Source organism: Peromyscus maniculatus, chromosome 9 (assembly GCF_049852395.1).
Source record: "Peromyscus maniculatus bairdii isolate BWxNUB_F1_BW_parent chromosome 9, HU_Pman_BW_mat_3.1, whole genome shotgun sequence".
NCBI lineage: Eukaryota > Metazoa > Chordata > Mammalia > Rodentia > Cricetidae > Peromyscus > Peromyscus maniculatus.
Window position 1 is genome coordinate 91850442 of NC_134860.1, and position 17252 is coordinate 91867693.

The following is a 17252-nucleotide window of genomic DNA, read 5'->3' on the forward strand; positions in this document are numbered from 1 at the left end:
TCCCTCCCTGTGGACATTAGAAAACACCACAGAAAAGGTAGAGGAAAGATTGTAGGAATCAGAGAGAATGGAGCACACCAGGAAAACCTGGCCCATGGAATCAACAAGGCAAGGCTCATCATATGGGTTCACAGAGACTGAAGCATCAAGCAGGGGGCTTGCATGGGTCTGGACAAGATCCTCTGCTTATATGTTATGGATGTTAGCTTGGGTTTTAGGTGGGAATGCTAACATGGTGATCGAGTGTGTCTCTGACTTTTTGCCTGTTCTTGAAACTATTTTCTTCCTATTTGGTTGTCCTGTTTAGCTAGGGCCTTTGGTTTGTCTTATTTTATATTGTAACACGAATTGCTAAATGATGTTATTAATAAAAACCCAGAACCAGATATTGGGGTGAAAGATGAAAGTTCAAAGAAACAGAACAAGCCAGAGCCAACCTCACCTCGCTAACTCCTCAACTGATCCTGTTTCCATGAATCCTCAGATTAAAAGCCTCTGAATCTTTACCCCTAAGGGTCTCAGTTGAACTGTATAAAAGCCTCTAGTTCCTGGTCCTCATACCTTATACACCTTTCTGCTTCCTGCCATCACTTCCTGGGATTAAAATCTAGTGTCCTTTCCAAGCAAAGACAAGAGATCTCAAGTTCTGGGATTAAAGGTGTGTGCCACCATGCTTGGCTCTGTTCCCAGTGTGGCCTTGAACTCACAGAGATCCACATGAATCTCTGCTTCCCGAGTGATAGGATTAAAGGCGTGTGTGCCACAACTGTCTGACCTCTATGTCTAATCTAGTGGCTGCTCTGTCCTCTGATCCCCAGATAAGTTTTATTTATTAAAGAACAAATAAAACATCACCACAGTGTATATATATATATATATATATATATATATATATATATATATATATATATAGTGTGTGTGTGTGTGTGTGTGTGTGTGTGTGTGTGTGTGTGTGTGTGTGTGTGTGTGTTTGGTTGTTGTCTATTGGAGGCCTGCTCTTTTCTGGATGGAGACAAAGGGGTAGGGGTAGTGGATCCAAGAAAGAGAGTAGGTCAGCAGATGGAGCCTGAAGAAGTGAAGGGAGTGGAAACTGTGGTCTGGATGGGAAACTGTTTTTAGGATGGATTGCATGAGAGAACAACCTATTGTCAAAAATAAAACAAACCAAAACAAAAAATATATTACTTCATGTGAGAAATCTCTGCTTTCTTCCATGCCCCAATTTCCAACTGGGTGTTTGATTAGTTGATATTAGATTGTCTTTTGTATTACAATCTTCTGTGAGACTTATAGCTAGTAAATCTTTTTCTCATTATGTTGGTCTCTGCTACTAACAGAAATTTTTTGGTTTCATGGAGTCCCCTTTGTCAGTGTTTGGTCTGAATGTTTGTTTTACAATGGCCCTGTTTAGAAACCCATTTCCTGTGCCCATAAGCTTGAGCATATTTTCCACTTTACTCTTTATCAGACTGGTTATTAGGTTATATTGTAGAAGTCCTTCATTCACTTTGAGTTGAGTTTTTTGCAAGGTGATACATAAGGATCTAACTTAGTTTTACACATGTAGCTTTTTATTTTTTGTTAGGATAAAGTTTTTAATTTTATCCTCAAGATTATTCTATAATTTCAGCATTTCACCCTTTCATTTGCTCCCTTCCAAGGATACTTTGCAATACAACTCCCACAACTAAAGCTCACTAAAGAACTAAAGAACAGTGCAGAGGAAAGTGTCAGAAAATGTTAAGAGCCAGTAGATCAGGGGGTTGGCTGAGAAACTGTGTATCTTAACAATGCAAGATGCTACATGAAGCTTCTATGTTTGATTAGCATCACTGTTGAAGATACTCTCTTTTTTACCTATGTTTTTTTAGGAATCTTTTGCAAAAATAAGGTGATTGTATGAATATGGACTTATATCTGTGTTCTCCATACCCAGTGAGCATGTTTGCCTGCCAGTACCATGCTGGTTCTGCTATTACAGCTCTTTAGTATAACTTGGAGTTAAGGATGGTGATACCAGTAATAGTGATTTTACTGTTCAGGATTGTTTTGAATATCCTGGGATTTTGTATTTTCATGCAAATTTTAAGATTTCTTTTTTAAATTTCTATGGAGAATTGCCTTGTAATTTTGACAGTCATTGCACTGAGTCTGTGAATTGATTTAGGCAATATGGGCACTTTCATAATATTAATCATACTAATCCATAAACATGGGAGGGTATTTCATCTGCTGGTATCCTCTCAGCTTATATCTTCAGTGTCTTAAAGGTTTTTTTGTGTAAGTCTTTCATGTCCTTGATTTATATTCATCTCCAGATACTTTCTGAGGCTTTTGTGAGTGGAATACTGTCATTGATAATTTTCTTGCTAGGTTTGTTGTTATTATATTGGAAAGTTAATGATATTTTTGAGTGACATCTTTGTTTCCTGCTACTCTGATGAACATGTTCATGAAATTTATTGGTAGAGCCTTTAGTGTTTTGATACATAGATTCATGTAACCTACAAATAAGGATGATTTTACTTCTACTATCCATATATGTATACTTTTTATCATCTCTTGTCTTATTACTTGAGGTAAGTTGTCAAGTACTGTTTTGCAGTGGAGAAGAAAGTGTGTACACCTCTATATTGTAGCGAAATGGTTTGAGTTTTTCTCCATTTAGCATGATGTTATTGAACACTGTCTTTATTAAATCAAGATTCAAGATAAGTCAGATCCATCCCTAGATTAACTGCCATGTTTATCTTGAAGGAATATTGGATTTGGCCAAAGATCTCTGTGGCATATAATGAGATGCTCATGCTATTTCTGCTCTTAAGCCTTATGTATTTTATTGAATTTTTTGATTTACATATATTGTGCTATCCCTTCAGTTTTTGATAAGTTGACTTTATCATAGTGGATGATCTTCTGGATATGTTCCTGAACTCAACTTACAAGTATTTGAATGAGGTTTTCTGTGTTTATGTTCATCAGAAATACTGGCCTATATTGACTTATATATTGACATAATTTGCTCTCTCTCCCTGCTCTTTGTTGGTTCTTTATCTAGTTTTGGTATTAGCATAAGATTGGATTCTTAAAATAATTTGGAACTATTCCTTTCATTTCTATGTTATGGAATAATTTAATGAGTATTTATGGTAGTTCTTCTTTGAAAATCTGATAGAATTCTACACTGAATACATTTTAACTTGAGCTGGGATTTTTTTGCTTGGTATATTTTAATTATTTCTTCTATCTCATTGGTGATTATGTACCCATTTAAATTATTTAGTTTACATTGGCTTGATTTTGGTAAGATATATGTATCTAGAAATTCATTCATTTCTTTCAGATTTTCCAGTTTTGTGGAATATATATTTAATTTTTTTCTCTTTCATCAAAACTTTCATTGAATTGCAACTATACATGACTAAATGTATAGGCTGCTAGTGAATCAAATATATTGACAAAACCAAGAAGCTTACTGCCTCCATTGCTTTGGACAGAGCATGGCAGGAGATGAAAATCCCAGAGTAAAGCTAAACCAGAAGGAGGTAGAGTCCTTGCTTAACATTTGCAAGGTTCTGGCTTTGTTCTCCATTAATGGGGAAGGATAACAAACCCAGTACCACAGGTGTCTCAACTGGAACAGAATAAGGAATAAAGCCCCTGAGCCAAGTCTTCCAGTAGTGAATTTAAGTCATTCTTGGTAGCTGAGCTCTTCTTCTGCTGTAAAGACTTATTAGGGACTTAAAGGATTTTATTATCTCTGGCATAAAGCAACCAAGTGACCAGAAAGAAACCAGAGCAAGCCTGGGAAAGTGGGACAGGAGTTGGTTTTTATTGATTTAAAGTGAGATCTGCAGTGTAGTTCCTTAGGATTCAAGTGTGTTTTTCTGCTTCATTTTTTCTGTAAATGGTCATTCCTTCCTTGCTTCATTAGTTCCATATGATTCCACGCCTGTTATCCAGTGTCCCTTTCCTGTGGCAGCAGTGTGATTGTTCTTGCAAACTTCTCCTTTAGCTTCATTTTCTTTGAAATGGGCTTTGCCTTGGGGACCCAGAGTGGCCCCATGAAAGATCAGTCTCCTTTGAGGAGACCATACGGTTAGGGTCTAGGATCTGGTGAAGTTGCCACTGGCTGCAGATCAGAAAAGCTGTGATTCAATGTGGCTTCTGAACATCTATGAACACCCCACTCCCCAACATGGCCATGTTGTATCAAAGGGCTTGATTATACATTTTTAAAGCATGCATTTTGTTTCTCTGAATTTCCTCAGAGTCTGTTGTAGTATCTCCATTTCATCTGAATTTTAATTACTTAGAACCTCTTTCTCTCTTTGTTTTGGTTAATTTATCTAAAGGTTTGTCAGTCTTGTTAATCTATTCAAAGAACCAACTATTCCTTTCATTAATTCCAGGTTTTATTTTTTTTCTCACTTTTTAAAAAAAATTGTATTTCATTAATTTCAGGCCTGATTTTGTTTATCTCTTTGCATCAACTGTTTGGGGTGTTTGAGGGATGTTGTTTGTTCTAAGCCCTTCGGGAACATCATTAAGTTACTAAGGTAAGGTCTATCAAATTTTTTGATGTAAGGACTTAGTTCTCTTAGTACTGTCCTCATTATATATCATAGGTTTTGGTTTTTGTTATTTAATTTTCTTTCAATTTTGGAAATTTAAAATTTTTCTTCTTGTGTTATTTCCTTGACTTAATTATCATTAGGTAGTAAATTGATTTTTCTTTAAATTCTATTGCTGTTTATATCCAGCTTTCATTTAGTTGTTGTAAACTAGACTAAAGGATGTTATTTTATTATCTTATAGTTTGTGACACTTGCTTTATATCCTAATATGAGATCAAGTTTGAGGTAAGTTCCATATTCTGCTATGAATAATATAATTTCTTTACTGTTGGGTAGAATGTTCAGTAAATGTCATTGTAGAATAACCTACTACCATCACTTTGTTAGGCCAGTACATTTCTTAACTGCATTCTAAATGCTTATCTTATACCTGTAGAAAAGTGTAGCTTCAAATCCATGTCAAAGAAGCTTCTCTTTACAATGGACCGAGATGAGCACAGAAAATCAGGATATGACAAAATATAGAAAACCACTGACCATAAGTTGCCCAGCCTGAAAGATAATTCCAAAACACTACTCCAATAGAAAAGTCTCAAGGACCATAACAGAGAAGGTGGTGGAGGAAGGAACTATTGTAAGAGCCAGAGGACGAGGAAGTCTGCTGTCAGTTTGTGTATCCTAAAGTGACAGGAAAGTTTACTTTGCTACTACAACAATTTGGTTGCATAAAAAAAACCAGAACAATGAATGACTCCACTAAATTGACATGGGAATGGAGAAGAGAGAAATTTCAAGAGGCCCTACCCCTAGATAAAGAACTATAGTCCTTAGTTAAAGACTACTGAGAGAGAGAGAAGTAGTTTTTCCCTGGGAAGAGCCCTCAAATTGAGTGTCCCATAACCAAGTGGTCAGCTCTGTCATCATGTGCATACAAACAACACTAACTCAGCACTTGATATTAATATATTTACATATTTGTACATATGGGTAGCCATAACAATCAGAGAAAGAGGCCATGAACTTGACAGGAGTAATAGGATGTAACAGAGTGATTGGATGCAGGGAAATGGGAGCAATTATTGAGAGGTAAGGGGAGGAAGAAATTATGAAATTATATTTTAATTAAAATAAATGTATTAAGAAAAAAGAATTCGGTGTAAAAGATGAAAAAACTAAGCATAAGCATTGTAGTATATGAAAGAATGGAGTGACAGCTAATTCATTTTAACTATACTTATATCTAAGAAATCCTAGTTAATCAGTTTTGTTTAACTTATTATAAATTAAATAAGAACTGAAATTTTATAGCATATTTTACTATGAGTGAAAAAATTCCACTGACAGACTTAATAGAAGTTGGATAATTTATTCTACTCTTCACAGCAATTATGAAATCCGGTGGACCATATGCTTATAGAAATATATTAATGTATTTTCAAAACCATGGATAATGAAAAAGCAGATTTTACAATATTTTACAAAGTAGAAATAATGGCAGTTATTCTAGGTTAATATAAGAATGTGATGTAATGCGGTGTGCTCATTGTTACGGTGCAGAATGGCACTCGGCTTGCCATGGGCACCGTGGCCCGGATGCGTGGTGGGTTCCAGGACAGCCTCTGTGCAGGGATTCTCAGGGTGGAGACTTTGTGGTACAGAGCTAGAGAGAGCCATTTGGGGGCTTTGTGGAGCTCAGAGTATGCCTGAATTGGGCAAGGACTGGTGGAAAACTGCCCCTCCAGGGTCACAGCCAAGGAGTGGCCTACAGTTGAAGACTAGATAGGTATAATTATAATTGTCCTTAGTTATGATAAAAGATAAATTATATATGAAACCTTAGACTCAAAAATATGATAGGTGATTAAATATTTTCTTTAATTTTGCCAAGTACAAATAGACTAGATATTATAACTATAATTCTTGCTTGATAATAGTTTGTTATATATATTTTTACTATATTAAAGCTAAAACCTTCCTTTTTGATTAAATAGAAAAGGAGACATGTTGGGGGATGCCTTGCTGTATGCTGTGAATATATGTTGTTCCCATTGGTTAATATGTGGACTGCTTTGTCCTATGGCAAGGAAGCTTAGAGGAAGGCTGGAAATCCAGGACAGGGGCAGGAAAAAGAGAGGCAGAGGAGACGCCAGTTGCCACCACACAAAGCAACATATGAAAGCACTGGTAAGCCATGGCCATTTGGCAACTTATAAATTAATAGGAATGGGTTAAGTTATAGGAGCTAGCTAGCTAGAAGTCTGAGCCATTAGGCCATACAGTTTGTAAATAATATAAGTCTCTGTTTGTTTACTTGTCCCAGCAGCTGCAGGACAGGTGGGATACAAGAAAACTTCTGACTACAATGTAATGTAACATTTCTGTCTTGTTCTTCATCATGTCCTTTCTTTTTTTCAGTTACACAGATAATTTAGATTTTCTACTTGTCGTTAAATTAGACTTTTCAAGGATCAATGATAAAGTGTTTATCTAACATTATTAAATTAAAAATAATAAAAATATTTGAAAGAATTGAGCACTAGATAAAGCTTAAAGATAGCAATTTTACATGATGGTAACATGTAAAATTATTAACAGTAATTTTTAAATACTAAGTTCTAAAATTGCCAAATATGTATTTTATCAGTTAACTTGTTTCTGACATATGTATGGCTGACCAAAACCTTATGAAGTCATTGACACAGATATAGAGCCACCCCAGAATTTCTGAAAGTGGTCTAAAGATCATTATAAATAGGAAAGCACAATTCTTTGGCAGGAAATTTAATAACTTGAAGAGACAAGTAATGTATGAAGTTGTGTGTAGAAATCCATTAGCAGAGCAAGAGTGAAAAGGCCTGTACTATGAAAATGAGCCCAGTATCCATGTTATGCTAATGATCTCCAAAGACAGCAATAAATGCCATGAAATCACAAGTCATTTGTGTACCTGTATAGTTTGAGCTGCTAAACTATCATTTTTTCATTGGCTCTGCTAATTCTTTGTAAGTGTGTATTTTCTTAATAAACACTCTTTCCTTTTTAAAACCTGTGTTTTTCTGTTCAACATTTTGTTCTAGAATACAAGAACATAAAAAAATTTTGGAGCCGGGCGGTGGTGGTGCACGCCTTTAATCCCAGCACTTGGGAGGCAGAGGCAGGCGGATCTCTGTGAGTTCGAGGCTAGCCTGGACTACCAAGTGAGTTCCAAGAAAAGGCGCAAAGCTACACAGAGAAACCCTGTCTCGAAAAAACCAAAAAAAAAAAAAAGAAAAAGAAAAAAAAAGAAAGAAAGAAAAGAAAAGAAAAAGATAATTTTTGGGGAACCTACTGAACCCTAACGTTAACCAATATCAATATTGTTGATGATATAGGTACAACATGGTCAAAACAGATAAGAAAAATTATTAGGTAGCTTGTTTTTATATATTTTTTTAGAATTTTTTTTTTCATTTTCCATACCAACCCCAGTTCCCCCTCCGTCCCCTTCTCATACCCACCCATCCCCGCCATCCCCCCATCCCACTCTCCTTTGTGGACTCCCCAAGGGAGACCTTACCTTCTCTTACGCAAATTTTTTATAGCATTGAACATGATTACAATATCACCTAGCAAACCCTACTAAAGGTATTTGTCATAAAAAATAGGGGTTAGAGGTTTACTTCAGTGGTAGAGCGCTTGCCTAGCAAGCACAAGGCCCTGGGTTTGGTCCTCAGCTCTGGAAAAAAAATCTAGTCACAGAACTTGACAATGATATATTAGAATGTATTTATTTACAATAACCTAGAACTAGAAAAATATAATTTTTTTAACCATAGAGTGAATTAAACTACTGTGAGATGCTTCTACAAATGATTGATAGTAGAATTATTGATTCATTAATCAAGCTGTTGGTAATGTTGTAAAACCTTTTACAAAATATTGGAAGGCAGACAAAATTATGTTTGTAATAAGTCTGAAATTCTATGATACACCAACATTACAGGATATAAACGTAAGCTTTAATTCTATACATGAATTTTTGCAGAGTTGTGTGCTTAGAATTATATAGAAAATAATGTGTCAAAAATATATTTCCTGATTGTATTTGCAGTTTGAGTACATGCATTTGTAAACACCAAACTTATTAAAAATTTCTGTGAGGAAACGAATTCTACAGACCCAGCTTGACTACATGCAGTTTTGCAGCAGGGATTGTTGTGTGCTGGCACAGAAGTCATGGGCAATAAAAAAAATGTAAGAATACAGTCATAACTAGGCACACGGAAATGCAAATTTGGCATTTCTTCCTAAGGGTTAGGAGGAGGAGTGTCATCAGACCCTCACTTGAGATTCCAGTAACAACTGTTGTGGTTGTATGAATGAGAATGGCCTTTATATGCTCATAATTGGTGGAACTATTTGAGAAGAATACTAGCTGTTGGAGATGTGTCACTGAGACAGGGGTTTTGATATGTGATATTTTGTTTGTGTTCTGACAAATAAAGTTTGCCTGGCGATCAGAGGGCAGAGCTAGCCATTAGTTAATCATAGAGGCCAGGCAGTGGTGGCACATACCTGTAATCCCAGCACTTGGGAGGAGAAAGCAGGAAGATCAGGAGTTCACAGATACCCTAGAGTATGTGATACTGAACCAGTCTAAATGAGAAACAGATCCAGGCAATGGTGGCACATACCATTAATCCCAGCACTATGGAGGTAGAAAAAGGAATTTAAAGTAGGTAAAGACAGGACCTGTCCCATTCAGTCTTAGTCTGAGATTTCAAAGAGGTAAGAAGTTTCTAGTGGCTGGCTGCTCTGCTTCTCTGATCTTTCAGCTTTCACCCTAATATCTGACTCTGAGTTTTTATTGTTAAGAGTAATTAGGATCACACTTCAGCTTCTGAGTTTTCAAAAGCTCACACTGTTTCTAGTTAGCTCATTACTTCATGTTTGTGAATCATAAATGTAAGCTCTCAACTACGACTTTAACACCATGCCTGACTGCCTTCTGCCAAGGTCCCTGAAAAGAGGACCATGGATTCTAACCCTCTGGAACTGTGAGTCTACAACTTAACTCTTTCTTTTATAAATCACATTTGTCATAGTGTATTGTCATGGCAATAGAAAATCAACTACAAAAGACGTTGGTGTCTGGGAGTGGACTATTGCTGTGGCAGGACCCATCATGCTGTTTTTCTTTTGGAGGGATGTGGAGGACTCTGTAGATGTAATTCTAAACAGTCTTATTAAATAAGAAACACAGAGCCAAATAAAGAGTTAAAAACCCAAGAGGTCAGAGCACTAGGGAGTAGCCTTTAGCTTACCAGCTGCTGTAGTCCTTCCTCTCAGAAAGAGAACTACTTCCTGTGTGTCTGTATTTTTATTGATTTTCTGTTCTGCCTTCTCATTGGTTCTAAACCAAACCACATGACTTCTTCGTCACTGCCTGTCTATACAAACCTTCAGGTCTCTATGCTTGGTACTTGAATTAAAGGCATGTGTCACCAAGCTGGCTGTGTCCTTGAACACATAGACTGCCTGCCATGTGATCTGATTAAAGGCATGTGCTAACACTGCCAGACTTCTGATAAATGGCTTGCTATTAGCTCTGACCCCCCAGGCAACTTTATTTATTAACAAGACTCTGGGACTTTGAACTACAAAAGCAGCTGATTGCTCTAAGTGTGGTTTAATGAGTCTTCCTAGGAGGAGCTTTGTAGCGTGTAGGGCTGTGAACAATGAAGACTATGGAGGCAGTTCAAGAGGTTTCAGAGAAGAATATCAGCAGTGGGGCTAGGGAACATTCTTGTGATATTGTGGCTAAACATGTATAATTTTTTAGCTTTGGCCTAAGAATTTTTATGGGACTATTGTAAAGGTTGGAACTAATTTTATTTGCAGAGGAGATTTTAAGACAGCTTAGTGTTTATTCTGCCATGTTTTTTTTTTTTTTTTTTTTTTTTTGTAATTCCTCTCATTCAGATCTACAAGGAAATAGTAGCAAGTGGGTCAAAGTGAAATACAAAATGCACAACTTGAGGAGAAAATATACACCAGGTTATTTAAGACTAGACCCTTGGTAGGAGCTGAAAGAGATAGAGGCTAGAATAAAGAGAATGATACTCTCAGGGTGAGACTCTACCCTACCAATTCTACAACTTGTGAAAAGCAAAAGCCTGAAGAATCATCTTTTCCTAAAGAGCAACAACAAATCAAAGCTTACTTGCAAATGTGATTAATTCAGGGAGGAGCCACTTTCCATTCCATGAAGGAATCAGTATCCACCATGTGGTTCAGTCTTTAGAGTCTTTAAGGATACATGAATAAAAGGGTTATTGACTCCTCCTCCACAGTTCATCAGAGACTGAGACCAGGCTTGTGATAGGGCAGTTCCTTCACAGCAAAGGCTATTGAGTGAAGCTGTGAAGTTAAGGCTGGACTGTGTTGGAGACTTTAGGAGTTTGGGTTTGCCAGAGCTCATGGGTTATCTGATAAGAAGAGCAGCAGAGACTGCTCAATATATGCAAATTCATTTGACTTTGAGGTTTCAAAAGCACACCCAATTCCCTGTTACCTCTTTTTCATGTTTGTGGATCATATGCAAGCCTGAGTTACTACTTCAGTGCCATGATTGCCTGCCTTTTGCCACACTGGTCATGTACTCTAACCCTTTGGGATAATGAGCCCTCAAATCATATGGTTCCTGTTGTTGTTTTGGTTTTTGTTTGTTTTTTAATTAATAAATTTTCTTGGTCATAGTGTTTGGTCAAGACAATAGAAAACTAATGAAGACAATTTATTCCCACTCCAACATTCAGCTTTACATGGTCATGGAGGATGTTGAAAAACATTGGAACTTGAGAATTCAGTAAATGCAGATTTACATTGATGCAGGTGTCAGGTGTGGTCACAAGGTTAGACAGTGACTTTTTGGTTAAAAATTGGCACTGATGCTGCCACCCGTAACTCCAATAAACTTTGTTCACTGTAAGTTTATTATAAGTTTGGGTGTACACGGCAAGACTTTGCAGGAGATAGATAACTGGATTAACATTGTAAAGCAAGTAAAGCACATGAACTTTCATTTATACAAATTAAAATTATTTGTAAATATGACAACAGTATCAGCAGTGAATAATACTTACATGATGAATAATAATAGGAATTAGAGCACTAAAACTTGTTCACAAAGAAAAGGACAAACATAATAGTGGAGAGCTTTCCTAATATACCCTATTAATTCTCTTTGGAACAAGTTGAAAGTCCTCTAAAAATATCAGGCATTAAAATCAAAACATAATGTGTCCACCAAGATTATAATAAAAAATCACCCTAATAGTCATTGAGAATGATTTTACTTTTTTTTCAGTATGTGGAAATAAGTTTCTATAGATTATTCTTTTATCCTCAGAACTAATTGCATGAGATCATTTTGTATGATATACAGAAACATTTTAAAAGTCAGAGGTATATGTTTATTATAATGTGTGTGAGGAAAATGTAACTATATATGAAAGTTGCCACTTAAGATGAACTTTTGTTTCATATTAAAATATTTTAAATGGACTCAAAAAATTTAAAAATCATATGGAACAATGTTATCAGTGAGCATACAATGAAAATTCAACAAAAATTAAGATATTTTATAATATATATCATCCTGTTATTTAAATTCTATATTATTGCTTCATTTAATTATTTTATATTTGGGACCCTACTCTTAAAATACAAATCATTTTTAATGGCTGAATCAAGCACACATAACATACCATTTTAATGTGTTTTAATTCTGGGGAAGGTATTAAATTGTGTCAATTTTGTGTTTCGTTGGACTCTATTTATATTTGTTTCAATTAATAGGTTAGAAAACAATAAATTTAAAAATTAACTTCTGTGTAAAGCAGTGGTACTCAACCTGTTGGTCATGACTCCCATAGGAGTCACATATTGGATATTCTGCATATCAGATTTTTACATTGCGATTCCTAACAGTAGCAAAATTGCAGTTATGAAGGAGCAGGAAAGTGGTTGGGGCTCCCCACAACACGAGGAAATGTATCAAAGGATCACAGTGAGACCAACCAGTAAATGTTACTCATTAAAATACAAAATATTTTTATTTGACTGGTCCAAATCATATGCTTAATCACAAAATTTTTAGTCCTTTTTGAGTATTATACTCTCTGATAGGAAAATTTATTTACATTAACACTTCAAGGTTGGATATTGATGAATAGAGTTATTTTTAAAAGAGAATTCTCTTCTTGTTTCATTGAAATGCATCCCTATCCATAATATTCTTGTTCAATTTGATTGTGACCTAAACTTTGAAAATTACAGACTAAGTTGAGCGATTATGTATAATATTAATAATTATCTATTGCAAGTAATCAATTACTGCCAAGAATAATTTGATGCATTCATACTTCCAAGAACAGCATTTCAATGCCTTTTCTGATGACTCAATGCTACTGTATTTCCTGCTGTGTTTAGCCACAATCACAGGCCTCTTCACATTCATTTTAATTTGTTATTTTAATCAATAATATTGAAATCAAAGAAAGAAAAACAGCCAGCTTCATAATGACTCTAGGCTGTTGATTTGAACTAATTGTGCCAATTTCATGCATACACAAATCACTGGGTTAAATGGGAGCTTGGTCCCTTGCACACATACAATAAGTATTTAAACAGTGACATCTCATGGCTGAATCTACTTTTTCTAACTCTAACTGATTTGGGTTTTGCATTTGCTTTTCCTGTCTACACGCTATATATTTTTTTCTTTTGTCTGGTTCCTGTAACTTTTGAATCAAAAATTGGATAGCTTCCCAGAACAAATGATGCTTTCCTGTGCTTGCTCATTTCTTGTCTCTCTGTCTGTTTCAAGGCATATTCGTGTCCTAAAGTTGACGTAAAAGGAAAGATCCAGACAACTGAAAATATAAGAACGCGGAACAACTGGAGGGAGGCCTTTGAACGGTGAATATCCTTCAAAAACATAATATTTCATAATTTTAATTAAAGACAGTGGCTAGCACATAAAATGTGACAATGAAAATCTGTTTTTGTTTGTTTGTTTTAAATTTGGAAGTGAGAAATGGAATGAAGTGACAAGGAATCAAATACTCACCTGAAGATACTTCAGAACGGTGACACCTGAAGAGAGACATGGGAGAGAATGGTTAAAAAGAGCAAGTTAATATTTTACAATGAGCAGAGATTATTTAAAGAGTAATTCTCTGGCGAGATGAAAAAGGAAGTGAAATTGAGAAATGGTGCTTCATAGAGCAGCAGGACAGCAGTGCTCCAGAGGATATAAAGAAGGAAAAGTGAATAATAAAGACACTGAACTATTTTGGATTATAAAGATGTATGATGAGGCACCCACGGCATTCAAACTTGATCTTTCTCTCTCTCCATATCACTGTGTCTCATATATATATGGGGGGGCAGAGAACATGTTTATAACTTTTTTAGTTTTATGGCAAACTTAAAACTGGTCTCAAAAGAAACATTATACTTTTTATTTTTAAATGTTGCAAATTCAAATGTTCCCTCTAGTTAATAGGAGAAATTCAGGTGCGAGGGAAACAAATTTGTAATGTTAGATGAATTGTAACATACCAAGATTTTAGAAAATAATTTAAAAGAAAGGACTAAGTTTCAATTCCAAGGTAAACAAAATGAAATTCTATATTGTGTTTTTTGATACTCCTCCCCCCTTTTTTTAGAACTTTATAATTCTAATGAGAAGGCTGAAAAATACTGGTGTGTTTTGTAGAGAAGGACCACATTAATAAATGAATAAAATTATTAAGAAACAACAGAGATTCATGGCTGTTTATAACTGTATATCTTACATGAGTCATATACAGTGAGGTTTGAATTCTACACCTACAAGGAAACAAACATTGATTTTACCAATATTATTCCCATGAGTTATAGTAGTATTTCCAACATGTTTGTATAAATATTGTTTGGCATCTCTAGCAAAATGTTGTCTAAAAATTAGTGTAAGTTTGTGTATTAATACACCCCAGCTACTCTAGAATCTTAAAAAAGAAGATTTGAACCAAGACATTAAAGGCAGCATAAAATAAGAACATCTCATTTGATTCATAATGCTGAAGGAGGCTCATATTTACTAGACTAAGTAAGATGCTTGAAACAAATTAATTAAATTGATCTTAACTGCAATTCAGTTAAGTTGGAAAGCCCATTTTATGGATGAAAGAAGTGTCACAAAGTTATTACATTTCTTGGAATTCTAGTACATAGTATTTCTCCCTAAAGACTATACTCCGAAATGTCCAATTATTGTTCTAGAATTTAAAGTGTTTGCCTAGCTCTAAATTTGTTTTCTCAAAATCGGGGCCCACAATAAAGATGGTGAAAAATACTTTCTACCATATAGAAGATTAAGGGTTACAAATTTGAAATTGGATTATAGTAATTGTATATTCATTTTTAATTTTTGGCTAAAATCAGATATTAAAGCTCTCAGATTATCATGTGCTCAATAATGGATGAAGCACAGTAGTAGTTCTGCCAAAAATATGATGTTTAGCTATTCAATATGTTCAGGTAAAAATCAAGTGGATGATTTAAGACTTGACCAAATAGCCTTTAAATTTTCAGAAGATTGTAATAGCCAGTGGGATAAGTAATCAGAAAGTAATCAAGATTTTAGCATTGTCTGGTAATTTAGCAGTTCATCAAGGTATCTGAGAAATAGTATCAACACTTCTGTCTTATCTACTGTTCAATTACTGTGAGGAAACACTATAACAACAATTTCAAAAGAAAGAGTTAATTGAGTGTTTGTGTACAGTTTCAAAGGATTAGTCTATTATCATCATGTCAGGGAGCATGTTGGCCCAATGGCAGAATTTGTACTGTAGATGTTGCTGAGAGTTCTACATCCTATTTCATAAGGAGTAGCATGAGAGAGAGACTGGGCCTGGCACGGGCTTTGGAAACCCCAAATCCCATCCCTAATGACATACTTCCTCCAACCAGGCCACACCTCCAAATCCTTCTAATCCTTTCAAAGAGTTCCACTACTTGAATACGAAGCATTCAAAGATAAGAGTCTATGAGGTGAGGGATCTTAGTCAACCACCACATTCAACTTTCTGGCCCCCATAGAGTTGTAATCATATCATAATGCAAAAATGCATTCGGTCTAACTTCCAAAGTCTCTGTGTCTGTTACTGTATCAACACTGAAGAAAAATCCAAACAAGAGAAACTCTTCTGGCACCCGTGGCAGTGTTTTAAACATAAACCCATTAAAATCAAAATCAAAAACAGATCACATACTTTCAAAATACAAGGACACAGAATATACATTACCATTCCACAATAGAGAAAATGTAGCATAGGAAAGAAATACCAAAGTAAAGCAAGACTGAAAATGAGCAGTGCAAACATTAAGTTCTTCATGTCTGAATTCAATACTCTCCAGATCTCCAACTTCCTTCAGCTTTATTGACTGTAATCCTTCTGGAAGATACTACTGATATGTCAAAAATCTTTATGAAAATGGAAGTAAAGTATAAGAGAGAAAACAGAGGCAACTATTATTTTCTTAGATTTTTTTGTCTTTGTTCCTTGTTTCTTAATAAAGAAAAAGATAATTATGGTAGGTAATGATTCATGTTATCAATTACATGATCAATATAACTGGATAATTTATGAAAATTTCAGAGTAGAAATTAATTTCCTTGCATATTCATTGAAATATTTCTTATATTTGATAAATTAAATAAAGTGAATTGAAATGGAACCTTTCCATTTGATATTAATTACAAATGATTTTCCTATAAATACACCTGGTACATTTACACAATAGATTATTACACAGCAGTAATAAACAATGACATCATGAAATTTTTAAGCATGTGGATAGAACTAGAAAAAAAAATCATCCTGAGTGAGGTAACCCAGACCCAGAAGGACAGAATATGAACTCACTTGTAAGTGGATATTAGATACAAAGTGAAGGATAACAAGGCTACAATCCACAACTCCAAAGAAGCTGGGTAAAGTGGAGGATACTAAGAGGGACATATATTGATCACCCCAGGAAAAGGAAAGGGTTAAGATCACCTGGGTAAACTGGGGGCAGGGAGGGAGGCTGATAGAGGTGAGGGGATGTGGGATGAGAGTATGAGGGAATGGGATGGTCAAGCTGAGGGAGGGACAGAGTAGGAGAGCAATGAAAGAGATAGCTTGACAGAGTGAGCCAGTATGGAGTTAGGGAGAAATCTGGTGTTAGGGAAATCAACAGGAACCCACAAGAATGATCCCAGCTAAGACTCCTAGCAGTAGTGGAGAGGGTACTTGAACTAGCCTCCCCCTGTACTCAGATTGGTGACTATCCTAATTGTCATCATAGAACCTTCACCCAGTGGCTGATGGAAGAAGATACAGAGACCCTAGCTCCTGGAGTTCAGTTGAAGAAAGGGAGGAGGGATTATATGAACAAGTAGAGGGCAGTCAAGATCATGACTGGAAAAACCACAGAGACAGCTGACCTCATTTAGTGGAAGCTCAGGGACTCTGGACTGACAACTGGAATCTGTGTGAGACCGAACTAGACCCTATGAATGTGAGTGACAGTTGTGTGGCTTGATCTGTTATGGGAATAAGACCTATCTTGGGTACATAAGCTAGCTTTTTAGAGCCCATT